Here is an 18,432-nt window from a genome sequence, read left to right as displayed (position 1 = left end):
ATTGTATGGTAACCACATGTGCGACCAATTGGTTGAAAAATATCCGTGGAGTTTTTCCGACCAATCCCTGCTAAGAATCAAACCATAGAACTCAGGGATATCATCTACTAGAATGTCGATAATCTGACACACTTTCGGGTTAGACGACAATCTTATGGTCACCTGATTGAGTTCACCAATCACTTCGACTTGGGATCGATCAAGTTGAACTATGCGTACTGCGGATTTTTGAGGTTGCACATTCAATTTAGCACATATTGACCTGGGTAAAATATTCGTTGAAGCACCAGAATCGACCAAGCAATTGTGCACGTTTTTGTTGAAGATTTCATATGTGAGAAGAAAAGGAGGAGTATGAGATCTTGATCTTCCTCCAATCAAGGCGATGTCATTTGGATCGATTTTATTGATCGTGTTTGTTGGAGGCCTTCCCAGATTGTGGGAAGCTACCGCTGTCAGTAAAGATGTAGTAGGCACAGCATGTAATTCTTTCATCATTATTTTCTGCTGGTGTTTCAATTTACTCAATTCATACAGAGTGATATTAGCCCTAGTCTTCTTCATGTCATCAATGATGTTATACTCCATTTCATCCGACACTATTAGTGTTCTTGATGGAGGCGTTTGATCAGATTGGACTGGGCTAATCTGGGTCGCTTTAGCAGTTGTCTTTTTTGTTGCGACCTTTTCTTTTGTTGCAGGGCTTGCGCCCTTTTGTTTTGGGGTAGTTATGGGAGGATCAAGTTGATTTTTGCTTCTCGTGCTAACAGGAAATGCTTCTTGATCCTCTTCTTGTGGGAGGATGAAGTCCCACATTCCTTGTAGTTCTACGACCTCTTCCTCGTCGGTCTGCCCTTCAGTGGTATTCTCTTCTTCTTCGTCTTCTTCAGATTCAACGTTTGAGACAACACTAGGTGGTCTTACCTCCATGGGAGGATTTCTTTTAAAAGTCCTAAAGGGATTTTTCGAAGAAGTCTCTGCTACTTGTTTCTTAATATCAATCATCTCATTTGACATGGTTTTCAACACTTTTTGTAATCCTTCCAAATCGAAAGGATCTTTCGTTTGCTTCTTCTTGGTGTCTTCTTTGAAAGAGATCTTCTTAGATTTGCGTTCTTCTATAGCAGATCTCTTTTCTAGGGCTACCACGCGTTTTTCCACTGCTAACGCTTCTGTCAAGTTGTCAACTAAGGTGGTCTTGTTTGCCCTATCTACGAAGATAGCCAAGTTTGGAGGTAAAGCCGCGATGTACCATTCACATCTTACTTCCTCGCTGGGTTGTGAGGTAGCGGGGATTTTGTTGAGGATCTTATTGAACCGTAAGTTAAAATCTTTAATGGGTTCTCTAGCCTCAGCCTTAAGATTAGATAGGTCACTGATCAATGTCACCATGGATCTGTCATCACCAAACTTGGTGAGGAACTGACTTTGAAAAATGTCCCAGCTAGTGATGGATCCGGAAGGTAACGAAAAGTACCATGACCCGGCTGTTCCTTGCATTGTATAAGGGAACAGCCGGACAAAAGCATCTTCGTTAGTGACTCCGTTGAGATTAACAAAAAGCATGAAATTATTGATATGTTCCTCGGCTAGCATGCTTGCTTCCGGATTGAATTTAGGCAGCCATTTCTCAGGATGGCCCGGTATAGGGCTCAGAGGAGGAGGCATTAAAACCGCCCCAGGATTGTTCCATGGAGACTGGGCCATCGTTGAGCTGCTAGTTAATGGAAGTGTAGAAGATGAATTCTGATGCTGAGAAGATGAAGATATTAAGATCTTTGATGTTCGAAGAGGAAGGTTTGTAGAAGATGGGCGAGTGAGTTGGAATGAAAGAGTGGGTGGTTGACTTCGCGGTGAGGGAGTTGATATGGATGAAGTGGATGAAGGAGTCCGACTGTCAGACTCTGGTGGTGTTTTCCTTGCTCTTTTCCTGGTGGGGAGAGGGAGTTCACTTGGTTGTATGCCAAATTTTTCACTCTTTGATCTGGTAAGGGGATGAGCAGGGTTATACTGCGAAGTCACGCTGCTTTTAGATTTATCAGACTTCTGGTTAAAAATAGAAAATCCCTGGAATTTACGAATCAAAGTCTGAATTTCAGGGGATTCAATGATAGATCGGTCTGATATATTCGAATATGTAGCAGTGGTAGATACTCGAGCGACTTCAAATTCCGGGTTTAACCGTGTTGGAGAAGTCGAGGGAGTTGATGAGGGTGTATTACTCTCAGAATGGTATTTAGATATTTCTTTAGGTGCCATTCATAGTTCGTGCCCTCCTTCTAGCGCCAAATATGTTGAGGGCCCTGAAATCGGGTCAACAACAAGGGGGATACCCACCCGGTCGGGAACCTGGTTGGCGGCTCCGTGCCCGTTTGGTGTAGCGGGTCCGACTGGGGATAACGGGACCAACTTCCCGTTCTAAGGGGGTGTGTGTGTGTAGAGTTTAGTGATGTGTGTGTGTGTAGAATATGATAATGAAAATATAGAATTATTTCTAAGCTAATCTAGTTCTGAACTCTGAGAGTGAATTTTATACTACTTTAATCTATAAAGAATAACACATCTAATCTACGCTAACCCGGGATAGAACTTTTTCCATTATGCGATCTAGAAAGGTTTCACACAATAACTGGTAATGAAGATTATTCAGCTATTATGAGAATATAAATCAATTAAGATGAACCATCCTGCATAAAAAGTTAAGCAGAACGATTGTGAACAACATATCGCATAATCAGTTATTCATGTATTAAGCACAAATCAATGACTCCACCGTACAAAAGTGCCAAATGGTAGTCCACTCATTCATACGTTAACATATAAACAACATCAGCTGTATATTACTCTAAGAATGCAAGCAGAAACTCGTCAAGAGATAAAAGTACCATTTATGACTGACTTTATACTCACAGACCTGAAGCAATAATGATCTATTTCTACTTACTTCTAATGCCTACTAAGAGTACAGAAGTGCAACATCAGTAGCAGGTATTAAAATGCAAACATAAATAAATCTTGATCCGTCCATTCATCAAAAACCCCCTCCGAGGGTGCAAAAGTGCATGTTTTGAGGACAAGTTTTTTGACAAATTTCCGGACCCTTCTCCAATGCAACGAGAAGGGTTAAATACTACTAACCGGCTAATTTTAATTACACAAATTGAGGGAACGGCTTCAAATGACCGCCCTTTTACTAAAAGCAAAATTATTTCTAAAAACCAAATCTAATTTCTAACCGTTTCTGTATCTGTTCTTTAGTGCTGTAAGCAATGCGCTATTTGCCCTGAAAGAGTCGGCTGGTTGTTCTTTCCTTTTGTTCGAGCTTGAAAATTAGAAATAACAAGAGCTGGCACCTCTTTCTGACAGGCTAGAAGATATTTTCGAAAACCTTTCTCTGGCTGGGTGTATTCGCTGTTCGCACACTTAGCACAACCCAGTTTCTTCTCGAACTGATTTTGCTGTTGCTATTTCGGTTTCCGGTCGTGCGAATGACTCAATGAGTTAGAAGTCGCGTTGTATGGACAATCCCCTGTTTCGAGAATTGTTTCCGTTCTTTGTTCCAGGCTTTTTTGGAGCGTCTTCCTTCTCTTGCGCTTCTTTCTCTGCTTTACCAAGTTTGAGCTTCAGGATCTTTTGTAAACACGCTGCTTTTGTGCGCCTTTGACTTTGAGTCTTGGACAGTCTATTTTCATCAGTGCCTGTTGGGCGATATTCTGGAATCCGCGGTTCTACTGCATGCGGCATCTAATTGCGGAGGCATCTTTTCTCTGTTGTCTTATTGGCGCTCTTCCCTTAGATGTTTCCTGCATATAGATTTATATCAGTAGCATGTCTTGCAGTTTACGCAAAGAAGAAGGGAAATGACGAAAAGATTGACATGAAAGCATTAAATTCTAATGAATGCGTAATTCTGACATTCATCATGACTTGACTCTTCGATAAATGCGATGCAATCATTTCTGGATACTTAAGCATGCGGTCATTAATTTCCCGTAAGGTGCGCGCCTAATTTTGGGCTCACAGATAATGCTGAGGAATGCCTGCGATGAATGATTTCTGTGATTTGCATCGCAGTCTTGAAAATTGCGATGTAAATAGGTGGCGTTGCAGCCATTGACAGTCTCATTCGTCGCAAACCATAGGTCGCAGATCGCAGCTTTGCATGGTCGCAGATCGCATATCGCAATATCGCAAGATCGCAAGGTTTTCGCTTTGTCACTTCGTGCTGCTCATGCGACATTGCGACGTGCGACGTCGCATATCGACCGTCGGCATTTCTTCAGGTTTTCCCTTTTCAAGCGCTTTTGATGTTCGCGATGCGATGGGTTCTCGCGTCGCTCGTTTTCAGTGTGTTTGTGCGCTTTGGGCAAGCGCTCTTTTTTCCATTGCGACGTGATATAGCTCTTAGGGGGTTGATACAAAAGATTTTTTTTTCAAACAAAAATATTTTTTGAATTTTTGGCTAAGGGTCCCCCTTTGCTTGATGTTATTACTAATATCAAACAAAGAGGGGGGTTGTTGGTGACCACAACAGAAGTATACGTAAAAATCAAAACAATAATTAGATCAATAAGTCTAAGCAAAAGTAAAGACATAAAGGAGCACCATTAATCGAAAAACATTTATCTTCAATGAGAGGTGATCATATCCCTCTTGAACCAGCTTTCAAGAGCCATAACTGTCCATTGTCCATATGACAATGTTGCCTTCAATATTTCAACCAACTTTATCAACAACCAGGCTTAATAGAGACTATCCCATCTAGGGCTTCATCAAATCTATCACAAGTGCTTGTATATATTCACATCAGTCATGCTAGGGTTTCTAAACTACATATCTCAAATCTTTGCCATAAACCAAGGGTTCTTCCAAACCCTAACCTCATATTATGCATCAAACCCTAATAACCAAATTTCCTAGAGTTTCCTTCAAACCCTAGTAGTCTTTTAGGTCTCCACCATATTCTCTTGCTTCTATCAAAGGTGTCCTCACAGGGGCGACCTCAATGAAATTTTTTTAGCCCAGCTGTGATATTATGTTAATTTTTCTTAGGTTTATATTGTTCTTTGATCTGATAATTGCATTTCATTATTTCCATATTAAATTCACCCCATAAAATCATAACATTATTCAAATTTACATCATTATTCAACAACATATGCAACTATGTATAAAGAACAATATCATTATCAATGCAGCAAAACATAAAGGAATAGTAGAAGAAAAGAATTCACACATAAAGACACCAAGATTGGTCGGAGACCAGGGCAAAACCCACCATGGGGAAAACCATTTCAATTTTTTCTTCTTGTTAGACTATCATTGAATGATTCAACAAAAGAGAGAGTACAATAATCCATATCTTCAACCATAAATCTATCCAGCAAAATCAACTAAAAAATATCCATGAGATGAACCCAACAATGTTAATAATCCAAAAACCCTGATTTCGGAACTTGTAGTCAATTGTCAATGTTTATAGTTAACTGCCAAACTTTGCGGTCAACGAGAAAAAACTTTGGTCAACTGAAAAATTCAACCTTTAGCTTCCAGTTGCATGGAAGATGTGTCATGCATGCGGCTGAAAGGTTTCAGGCGAAATTTCTCCATCAAATGCCTATGACTGTAGTCAAAATTTATCCATGACATGCTTGTGATTGTAGTCAAAATTTCTCCATGACATGTCTGCGACTGAGACCCAAAACCCTAAAATAGAGATGCGAGCTTTAGACTCTGTAATTTCAGATGTGAGCAAGCTAATCTCCGCGAACTGCTTTAGACCTGTACGAGCCCAAAGCAAGAAAGAGAATAGGAGAAATGATCCAAGATGATGTCCAAATGAAGTTGAGGTCACTTTTATTTATAAACTGCCAAGGTTGTCCAACTTGCTTTTGGGCCGATGTGATCAAATATGCATATGTGGGAGTCAATTAAAAAATACACTTTCCCTTGTCTAAATTGAGTGCTTCAATTGTCAAAATTGGTCCTATCGAAAAAAGGAATCTCGTCCCATGGTTGGAATTTGTCACTGAGCTGCTAAATTAACAATTGACATGTGGATGATTGACCATAATTATTCTTGGAGGCTAGAACAAGAGGGAGTTGATCACTTTCTTCAATCCCAGTTAAATATAGTACCTCCTAGACTTATTTCTTTATGAAATTGCTCTTGTTCAGATTTATCATTTAGATTATTTCTTATTTGAGTATTTTTAACTTCGTGGTGAAATAGTGATCTACAAATCCTTCTTGAGGATCATCTAGATGCTAAAAGGTACATGAAAAGAGAGCTAGTGTAGGAAGAGAAGAGCTGGAGCAGGAACAAGAAGCTAGAGTAGGAAAAAGAACTTGATGCAAATTTATTCTCAGATCTAGTGAAAAGTATTATGGGCATATGAATATGCTACAAGTTTCTAAGGTATCTGAATATTACAATGTTATGTTTCGATTTAGCTGCAACATTGGGATGACAAGTTAAGCCCTGAGGTATGACAAGAATATTACCTTCAAAAAAGTCTTGATTCATATAACACTCTTGGGTAATGCATACCGGCCATATACATATGCGAGTAAGTTTGATTCTTAGTACATGTAATATAATAGTGCACTTTATAGTTTAAAACTCATTAATATTTGGATATCCTTATTTTTTCTAAAGATAAAGAATGGATATAAACATTGACTTTGATATATGGTAACTTGATACTGTTGTCAATGCTTGTAATGAGTATGGTAACCCTGATGGAAATAATGTGATTGTGAGATTGATACCCAGGATCTACTGACTATCTTCTTGTTGATCTTGATAAGGCTTTGATAAGTTGTAAATACTATGATGACTTAACAACATGGTAAATTTGACAATGTGACAAAAATGGATGCCCTGATTTCATGATGTTAGGACTATGATGGAAATGATTGTATAACGTGATAGAGATGTGATATTGAATGAAGGTACACTTGTTAGCTACCATAATTGTATGACATTAACCCTTGATGGATGATTGATGGCATATACATGTGTGACAGTGGAGCAAATTGAATAGTTGATGATGACTTGTCATGACATCGATATATATATATTTGACTTCGCGATATGATATATGACAGTTTTGTATGAACTAATATGGATATGCCTTGAAGAATCAATGATCTTGATGCATTTATGATGATTGAAGAAGCTTCCCATTTTGAGGGAGAGACCCTTGATGAGATCCCAACACTTATTATTATTTGCTTAATGATTATAAACTTGGGGCTACCTGAGATGTTCAAAGATAAATGAATAGGAGACCCATGATTGCAAGACTTGGATTGATGAACATTTGATGTTGTTAAAGCTATGTCTTTGTTAACTAATTTATGCGCTAACAGTTTATTGTTTACAAGACTAGTTTACCCCAAGCAGTTTCAAGATCCACTTCTCGTGTAGAAGTGTTTTGTTAGGTTCATGGCATGTTGGATTGCATTGATGGATTATTATTGCTAGATTTGGTGGATCCCGTAATGAGAAGTCAACCAGAAGGATCCTTGTGTTGCAAGCATGCACCCCGAGATAGATAAAATATAGACATATATAGTTGGGACAAAGACATCTTCATGGAACAATGTTGTCGTCAAAGACAAGATTAGGCTTGTGGTTGTTGCCTCCCTCTATGAGAGGGAGAAAGGATGAATATGGTATTATTTTCTTTATGTCATGCATTTTCTCTAACATAATATTTGATTTGGTGCCCTGTATGAATAGGAAACAAAGCACTGCTGCTCTAAAGTACTGCATAAGGCAGTGTGATTGAACTCTTAAGTGATTTGTTTGAGTCAGTGTTGGATATGAGCGCTTTGACATGTTATAGAGAGAAGCTATGATGCTCCAATTTCCTGAACTTCAAAGTGCAACTTGGATTGAGGGACGTGACCCTCTTGGGTAAGGGTCTCGGCTGATCAAGACACTAAGCTTTCTCTTCCCGCCCTATTGAGCTCCTAGGGTGGGAATGTAGTAGTAAGGGATCCTGGGGTTGGGGGACTTCTGGAAAATAAGATAGGGTGTGTATATATATCCCTATGGTAATTTAATCTTACATATTATCGTTTTGACAAAGTATACCCCAGTTGGAATCCTACCCACAAGTTGGGCTTGTTGGGATAAAACTTCCCAATCTAGTCAATGGGTTGAGGTGACTTGAGATAGGGTTTGTATCCTTATTCATGTGGTAAGTTGATATCACTCAAGTCTTGGATGCAGGTGTTATACCACTTGACTCTTAGGGGTCTATATGGAGGATCAATGGATAACAGGACAAAGTGTGATCCTTATGTTGATCTCGCCTATCATATAGGATAAAGTGTGATCCTTAAGTCGATCTCGCCTATTGTCACTTGTAAATAAGACAGAGTGTGATCCTTGCCCTTGTGGTTAGTAGATCTCTCCTGTTGATAGAGGGTGGTAGCAGAGGCTCCTCGATGATGATTCTTATGAGCAGTGCCTCAATGGAGGAGTAGTTGGTTTCTTAGCCCCTTGATAAGTAGATGTAGTTTCTTGGTATGTGGATCTCTCCTATTAGCTTAGCAGATTCTTCGTATGTGGTATCTCACCTATTGGTTGAGAAAATTGTTGGTATCCGGTATCCCGCCTATTGTCATTAGATATAGGGTGGTAGTTGGGATCCCCTATGCTTCTTTATATCTAGACATCATTGTTCAGCTGATGATCAAAGGAATCAAGTTGAGAGGAGATATTATGAGATGTCATGTTTTGTGGATAAAGTTGAGATGGTAATCGTATGAATTGACCTAGAGATAAGTAGGGTTTGGAGAACAGATCTCACCTACCATTGATTATGGACTATTCTTCTTATATATGATGAGATGAGATGTAGTGATAATACAACTGCTTGCCTTATTATATTGAGTCATGTCATCGGGATGAGATTGTTCCGAGAAGGAGCCGAGTAGAGCAGAGATGAAATGAGACTCTTTATGCAGATGGAAATTCCTCCCTAGCTTAGAGGGAGTGTTAATTTTGGTAGTTAGGAAAAAGTTCCCTAGCCTACATTTAATTATGAAATATAATTTCAAATGATTAAATAAAAGGAGTTTTAGTATGGTCATCAAGTCAGCTTTAACCTATTAGAGGGAAAATATTGATTTGAAATTTTGGAATTTATATAAGTATCCTTGTTGACTTGTCCCTTCAATGGCACCTCTTTGGTTTTATCAAACTTCTATAAATTAGCTTCCATTCTTCTCCATTCTAGGCAGGTAATTCTCACACTTCAGTTTGAGGCTATTTGGTATCTAAGGCTTGCATTATTTTTGGAACTACAAGCTTGCATTATCTTTGAGGTTCATCATATGTATCTCTTACTTGCCACTGGTATCTCTGAGATTCATTGTCTGTATCTCATATACACCATGTTCGTCACTTCTGTGGCTCGCTATCTTTTACAAAAGACTCACATTTCCTCTGTGTGATCTCATATAGAATGTAAAGTACATATGGTTCATCAATTGTCCATCGCATGACTCAAATGACAGGTAATACCGTTTATTGTGGCATGGCTGGAAGTTTCGTAGCAATATTCTTCAACTCCCATGAAAATCGAAGTTATGGTTTTTCAGAGGTCTGCAACTTATCCATGTAATCTCTATAAACATTGTAGTGATGTATTGTTTATGTTCTAGAGACAGTACTGTAGGCATAAAAAATGCGCTAAGGATCTTAGTTATATTGTGGGCATCGTCATGGGCATCGTTATATTCATTATGGACATCACCATATTTTGTATGGACATTGTCACATTCTCTATGAACATCATTATGTTAATTATGGGCATTGTTATGTTCTCTATATGGGCATCATAATGTTGGACTCATTGTATGGGCACAATTATATATGATTGGCATCGTTGTATTAATATATTGGATTCTCTATTTTAGCATCATTATATTATCTAAGCATCACAGTGATCGAAGCTCACATTGTCTCCAATCAAAGTCATGTAGCTTGCATCATCTCTAAACTCATGTAAATCAATTTCTCTCCTATATCTTGCATCTTCAGTGATTAAAAAGGCTATATGACTAAGACATGGTTCTTGTAGATTTTGACTTGTATCCTCATTTCGGTAGATATCAGTGTTGTAATATTTCTAATATCTGTGACATGAAGGGTTTATAGTTTCTTATTATGGCAGTATGATGATGACAAGAGATCATGTTATTATATCAATAGTAAATTTTCTAACATTGACCTTTTTTCATGGAAAATAGTGTATGACAGATCAAAACCCTTGATGGCAGTAATGATGAATAATGGGTGTTAGAGATGTTCTCAGATTATTGATAGACAATTCACAATCAAAGTTGAGAACTAACTTGGGTAGGACCTAGGTAGCTTCATGTCATGATGTATCCCACTATATATGTACTTTGTATGTCAGCTAAACAACTGATGAATATCTAATAGAAGAAGAATTTGGATGGGTTTTCCCCTTTATGAGGTTTTCCCCTAGTCTCTGAACAAATTATGGTGTCTCTATTTGTGCATTCTTTTTCTTTTGTTGTTCCTTTATGTTCCACAACATTTCTAATGTTATTGCTTTTTCTACATAATTACTAATGGTGTTATGATTTTTTGGGGTGAATCCAATGTGTAAAAGATGAAATGCAATTATCTATAACAAAGAACAATATTTCCCTAAGAAAAATTAACACAAATGGTGGTAGCTTATCTCAAAGAAGAGATGTAACAACTATGTGCCTTCCTGAACTTTGTTGCAATGAGGCTATGAGGCCCTTTTTTATAATGAAGAAACAATGAGAAACAATAAGCATCCAAAACCATAAAACTAGGAGATGAATTGCCAAAGGCTTATGGGCCTCGATGGGGTAAGTTAGAATGTCAAATTCTCGGGATCGTAATTTTGGCATACGATCTTCATTTGGTGCACAGGATAGCCCGTGGAAAGATATATCCAAGGATTAAAACTTCCACCCACCTATTCCACTTGCTCACAACACAATTTTCATATTTTGGTAGTTTTTATTCTTGGCATATTTCAGGTCCTCAACTTCCAGTGCAGTTTTGAGGCCCTTAATGACTACCATCAGCTTGTTTCACTAAAAAAAAGTCATTAAGGGACTCAAAGCGGCTCTAGAAGTTGAGGACTTGAAATATGCCAAGAATAAAAAATTACCAAAATAGGAAAATTATGTTTTCAACTAGTGGAATAGGTGGGTGGCCACCAACATCCACCCGGATCATAAAGAAACAACACCAGATCTTGTATACAGTCCTTCTCATCGAACATCTATCACACTTTATTCTTCTCAGCCTCTCGATTCAAATCTTTGATCTTGCCACTACTCTCTTACTACTTGGAGGATCCTCTAGCCATGAGCTCCCACCTCTTACTACATGGATTTCCCTTGATCTAGAGTATAAAATCATCACTAAGCACACCACATTCCTCTCTCTACATAATTGATCTCATATTGAGATAGAAACCATGAATATGCATCCTCACAGTCATCCTCTTTAGGGCTGCCAACGCCTTGTCAATGTGTTGCTTACGTCGCTACAATTCGATCATCTACTGCACTCTTATGTCCTTGATTTAGTCTAGATTTTGTACATCAATCTCTAGTCAGTTGCCTAATCATGTGATTCAAATTGAAGGGAATTTACATACTCTACTTTCGTCCCAAACTTTGGTTGCATTTTTGGGTTGTCACATGACACAACAAGAATACCAATGGTTCAAATATATCCGTGGGAAGAATGGCCCTCTGTGCCACTTCTTTCTAATCTCAAATTTCATCATAAACCTGCCATCATACATTGTCCGTAAGATCACATACACAGGCGCGATTCTTCCCATTATCTCACGAGGAAAAATAAACCCTTGGTAACATAAGTGTCCTTCTGAAGCCAAATACATCCACCTTTGGCTCTATACCAAATGTAGAAATTTCCGAAGATAAAATGAAATATTTACTATGCGATATATTAAATTAACGAACAACAAACATAAACATTAAACACATAATGAACATAATTGACACTCGGAAAAACCCAACCAATGGAATTCCATTAATCCTAGGGGCCAAAACCTTAGCCAAGCCAACCAAGTGAGCCTTCATTGCTCACCCCCTTTACAACATTATAATGAAGTCCTCCCAACCTTTTAAAGGCTTCATTACATGAATTCCATCGGAAACAAAAAAACCATGGGTCCAAAACTGCTACTCATGTTCCAATCAACTTTGACTCTTTCCTCGAGTCATGTTTACCTAACATACACCAACTATAAAATATTGTAGCATTTTTTAATGAAGCTTTGTTGATACCTCTTGTACAATGATAATGGTAACTGACCCAAACAAAGAAAGGATTTCATTCTCACATAAAATGCTACAAAAAAATAAAGATGTTGATAGAGCATAACTAGAAATATAAGGTGAGTTGGCATAATTCCCAAACATAAATGTAGTTATAACTCACATGCCTTTTTTAGAATAAACTAATATGGTTCTTCGCACTTAGGATGTAGTAACATACCTTTTACCAAATATTTTTTTTCGCCTATGGCTCTTGTTAATGACCTTCATGAAAAGATAATGGTATACAAGTATTCCTTCATCGTTAATAGCCTTGAGTAGCCTTGAACTGACTTTTCTTAACAAATTCCCCAATACTAGAATTAATAAACAGTTACCGACCATCTAGATGAATCAAAATAGAGTTGAAATTGCATAACCTTCTTCCACTCTTGGTGGTGTAATGAAGCCACACAAATCTCATCCTGGAATTGCAGTGCTCTTCATGAAATTCATAGTACGAGAAAAGTATTGAACTTCTTATTCAAAGGCTACTTTCCAAAGATAGGTTGGAGAAATACAAATTTTTGTGCTTTCTAATTACATGTGTTTTATGTAGGCTACAAGTAGAGATAAGAGGAATATCAACTAATAACTAAAAACTTCGATATATTTCTCCATTGATACCTTGTTATTTGGTATAAATATTAAAACAATAATAGAAACCTAGCAGCCACAATGATGGAGAAACCTGAATGGAGAGGTGGGAGGATTATAAATTTTGTGTGGAGATCGGTAAGACAAGACAAGACTCAAGATTGTGCACCAAGCGTGCCAAATTGGCAGAGCATATGCTTCAATTTGGTCATGTGTTCATTTCCCGTAGATGGTGCCAATCCCTGTCCTAAGGATGACTGCATCTGGGCTCAAGCACCAACTGGGGAATGTGGTATAAATTTTTAGGGCATTGAATAACATGTCAAGAAATATACGTTAATGAATAACATGTTTGAGAATTACATTGATGACCAGGAGGAACATCAGCGTTAGGTTGTAAAAGGAGAATATTTTATAGTTGATGTGCATGAATTCCAACTAACCAAAACAAAGACATTTCTGCTAAGATAGGGGAGTGGCAGAGGTACATGTTAAGCATATGACAAAGGAGTTCCAATGGAATAGATAACAAGGCTTTGATACCATATCAAGCTAAGAAGGTAACTCCCAATAATTATTTCCATTAATATGAACACGATTATATACATGAGAGTGGTGACCTTTGGGATTTAAATTCCAAGGTTTGTTCAAATTGCGCTTTTTACTATATTTACATATTTTTCCCAATTCCTGATGATTAGGTGTCTAACACCAATGTTGCTTGAGAAACAGACCATAATGATCAGAAATGTCAACTACAAAATGTTAATGTTATGAAAATTTTTAGGATTGGATGTTAGTTTGATAAGGACATTTGGAAGAATCCCCAATATAGTAACATTGAATCGATAAAGTTGAAAAATGTGGATGACACACCTCTGAGGTTGAATGCCTAATTTCTGTGTGACTTCTAGGGGAATTACATTCGCTGAGGCTCCTGATTCAACCATACAATTATGAACATTTTTATTACAAATCTCAAAAGTTAACAGGAAAGGGGGTGTCTCAAAGACAAACATTTTCCCTATTAGAGAAACATCTTTGATTACTCATTTATTACTCGAAAAGCTATCAACATGAGAAACACTCTTAGATGCACTACTTGGCTCAAGACTCTTAACATTATTTTCAATCACCTTCAGGTGCTCAGATTGGTTCAAAGCGAGGAGATCACACAATGAGATTTTAGCTTTTGATTTCTTTAGATCATCGATTAAACTATATCTAGATCATGACACCTAAAGGGATGCTAATCTGTTAAGTTGGATGGGAGGAACCAGGGACTGAGGTCATTATAACTGAAGGAAATATAGTTTTATCAGTCAAGATTAAACTTCTACTTCGAGAGTTATATGCTCTAACCTCCTTAGTCTCCTAACTCGAAGAGGGAGGAATATACCACAAACCATTTGTCGAGGAAGGGTGATCCCCTAGTTGTTCTCCACCTAGTTCTTCACCCCCTGAATGGTTTTTTTAATACCTTCTTACTTTGAGTCCAAAATAATCTCAAGAGATTTTAAAGTATCAAATATATGCTACAATTGAGATAAATCCAGAGGGGATGCTTTGGTGGATTATATTTCTTAAAAGGGGACTTATTATTAAATTGATACCGGCCCTCCCAGATAACTCTTTCCAGATCAGTGACTTTTCTTGTTAGATTCTTTAATATCCCAGTCATATATGAAAGGTTAGGGAACATAGATTCCTTTGAGTAAGAATTATTAGAATGAGATCCTCGTTTTTTTTGCAAAGGTTGAAGGATTATCGTCATCAACCATTTTTTTCCCATGAACACTTACAATATCATTCTCAACCTTAACAACTTCTTGGAAATTTTCCTACAAAGTGGCCTTTTCAGCTCTTTTGACAAACATGTCCATGGATACTGGCAATCCAAAAGTATAAAAATCAATGGCCACTTCATCGGTAGGTCATGATGCTTGGGGAACCTTATTTTGAATAAGTTGAAATCTCTGATTAAAATATTTATATTTTTCCTTAGGATCCATTTTCATATACAATAGTTCTTGAAGGAGACAAGTAGCAGTCTTATATTTTCCAAAATTTCCAATAAAGAGAGACTCAAAATCCTCCCAACTCAAAACTTTCTCGAGAGTTAGGGAAAGGTACTAGGAGGAAGCTTTTCCTTCAAAAGTATATGGGAACAAGAGACAAGCTACATATTTATGTTCTACATTCATGAGACACACAACTAACATAAATATCTTAATATGATCATCTAGGGCATCACCTTTATCAGGGTCAAACTTCAGGAGGAATGTCTTTGGATTCTTAGGCAGTGGATGTTTCAGCGTAGGGACAACAACAATGTTTTGAGATAACTAGGGTCTATTTCCATATTTATGTTTATCGGGTCCTACCAATGATGTAATGAGGAAAGAGGTCAAGATGGTTCCAATGAATCATTTGGCTCAAGGAAATCAATAGACAATGAACGTGGAGAATGCGGCAGAGACAGTGGTTGCCCGAAACTTTCGACCAATGGAGGTTCAAATTTCTCTTCTAGAAATCCTTTGACACTAAATGGGGGATATCAGAGAAATAATTAGAAGTAACACTCTTCAGAGATTTGTACCTAATAGATGGCTTAGGTATGACCTGTTGAGCTCTCCAAATGTATTCTATAGGCTATATCCCTTGTTCACATGCTATAACGTGGATAAATTGTCCAAATTTTCAAAGTAATTTAGCTAGTTGAGGATTCCTATACTCGATGGCATGACTAAGAGGATGATCCAATGAAAGTAGAGTTGGATTCTTAATTTCAGATAGGGTTGTGGTAAGCAACCATAGATAAGAAGATGAACGAGGCACTAAATTTAAAATGATGTCCTTTTGAGCCTTTCATATATTGTACTCTACATTTGAGAAAGATTATGGGTTAAACCTTACCAAGAGAATCAGAATAACACTTCCAATCCCTTATGGAGAGGCTCTCTTTCTAGTGCCATTTCTATTAATGGGTGAAATATGTCTTTTTTTGGAATGTCGTCAACGAAAGGAGGGAACCCAATCGTGAACCTCAATTAGAATCACTTTTGTTTGGTGTGGTAACCTCTAATAGGTATGTGGGCTCATTTTCCACTTACAAGATGAAGATCACTTTTGTTTTCATATTTTTATCTTAATTATTGAATTAATGTTAGCAGTATTCTTTGTTACTTTTTAATTTTGGTCTTTAGGTTGACTGACGAAAGATTGGGGTTTTTTTTGTCCGATAGAATGAAATTGAAACAACATAAATATAATTCTTCACTTAAATATTGGATAGGGACAAGACAATTGCGAACTTATAGAAATATCGTCCAAGCAAGAATCATAAACATAGAGAAAAATTATTGATCAAAAAATCTTATGAAATCCTGGACATTTACATAAATATATGTTAAAATGCAAGACTCAAGAAAAGTAATGCACACAATTTACCAAAAAAGGATGCTCTCTCTCTCTCTCTCTCTATATATATATATATATGTTAGAAAATTTTTTTGTATTAACCTACAAAATTCTTCGACGTAGATTGTCATCGATGTGTCTTTCAAGCAACATATATTTTTAGGATCTCAAAGATTCGAGAGTCTTTTGTCTTTTGTAATTGCCACCTTGCCTTCAACCTTGGGTATTTTAGGTCCCACAAGTCAAACTTCATTCCATATTCATAACAATGGAGCTAGGTCACCTCTCCAGTGGGTGCGATGATGAAATTTTCTATCAAATATTCATCCACCCTTTGAATTTTCTCAATCATAGCGACTGTTGCATCTCAAACTTTAGTAATCTCATGTATTATCGATCTATTGGATGCAAAGCTGGATGAAACTTCGAAATTCCTTAACTTCCATTCTTCTAACATCTTTGTGGTTGCATCCCACATCTTCTTGTCCAACTCGATGGCTTTGGTTGTCGTCACTTTACCTTCCTCAATGACTTGTACTTCCTCTTATGCTCCTTGCTTAATGTGTGTAGTGAATAAGGAGCATCCCTATGTTCCTTTTTACATTCTAGGATTTGGTCGATAATTATGCTAGCTCTCTTATAGGCTTGCCATTTAACATCCATTTTCCCTAATATCTACTCGAACTATGTGAAGGATTCCTGAACTTGTTGTGATTTATCTATAAAAGATATTTGTTCCTTTTACTCTAATTTCCTAGGCCTTTAGTACTTGGATATCGATTCAAGACTTTTGTGTTTGGCCAATCCTTACATTAATATCATGTTTGTGGTCTTCCTTAAGTTTCTTTAGCTCATTAAGATGATCTTCACTGAGTTGTGTTGCTTTCTCCTAGGATTAAGCTTTAAAAGGCTTCGATAAATTAATGTGTTACATTTCTAATCCTTCCTGCTTTTTGGCTTCTAAAGGCTGCTTTTGATCCTTTAATTATTGGTGCAGTGACCTTACTCTCTGGTTCAATTGTTCAACATTTGAGGATAGACTCTGAGTAGTGCCCTTGTTATGTGTCACCATGGCTTCTAGGACCAAGGCTGTATTGAGAAGGCCTTGTTGATTGCTTTTCCAAGTGATACTCCAGATAACCATTTGTTCTTGGCTTTCTAAAACAATGACTTTTTCTCAACTTGTCCCAAATTTTCTCCTCTTTGACACACTACGAATGATCGCCTTTCTTGACTTACTGTAATAGTAGTCAACTATTTCAACATCAATATCTATGGGTTGATTCAAAGGTGGTGTTGCACATGTATGATTAGCAATCAAAGAAATTAAAGAGATTGGACTCTACGGGATAATAATACCATGTACTAAAGTAATTGTTGGGATATGTAGCTCTAGAACTTCTTCTTGTTAGGAAGAATCTCAAGCATTTTTTGTCTCCTTCCCCTTGTTGGTATCTTTGTCTAGTACACTCGTCTCAACTTGTGGTTCATCACGATCAATGGTGATTTTCTTGATGGTCGAGGCTCTAGCTTGGGCTGAATTCTACTATTGTAGTCCCATTTCTGCCTCGAGTATTTTTCTTTCAAGGGCTTCATCCAATGAGCTTCATTTCTTCATCTTTTAATTCTTAGAGCACTTCTATCTTGGAAATGTGTTGCTCCTTTTATCTTTCTCTTTGGTATGCTTCTAGAAGTTGAGTGTCCAACAAGTCTTCTTGTCTTCACAATTGCATCCTTAGCTCTGCTTCCTTGTATTTGAGGACATCCTGAAATGCTGAATCATTAGGGTTAAATTCATGTTTGTATGGGTAAGCAAGCCTCACAAACTTACAATGTTCTTTTACCATGCCATGGAGATCGTACTTTATAAAATTTCTCGTAAGAAGCTTTAGCTACTTGATGTTGTCAGCTTCTTTAATGGTCCGAGGGAATTTTTTCAGAGTGTAGTGACCTATTCTTAGCGAAAACAACCATGAGATCATACTTTTATTCACCAATGCTAACGCCACCAGTGATTCCACTATTTGATAGGTAATT

This window comes from Pinus tabuliformis, chromosome 7, assembly GCF_031772625.1.
Source record: "Pinus tabuliformis cultivar Carrire ecotype Pingquan chromosome 7, CPIR1, whole genome shotgun sequence".
NCBI lineage: Eukaryota > Viridiplantae > Streptophyta > Pinopsida > Pinales > Pinaceae > Pinus > Pinus tabuliformis.
The sequence above is the reverse complement of the archived record's forward strand: the minus strand, read 5'-3'. Positions refer to the sequence as shown.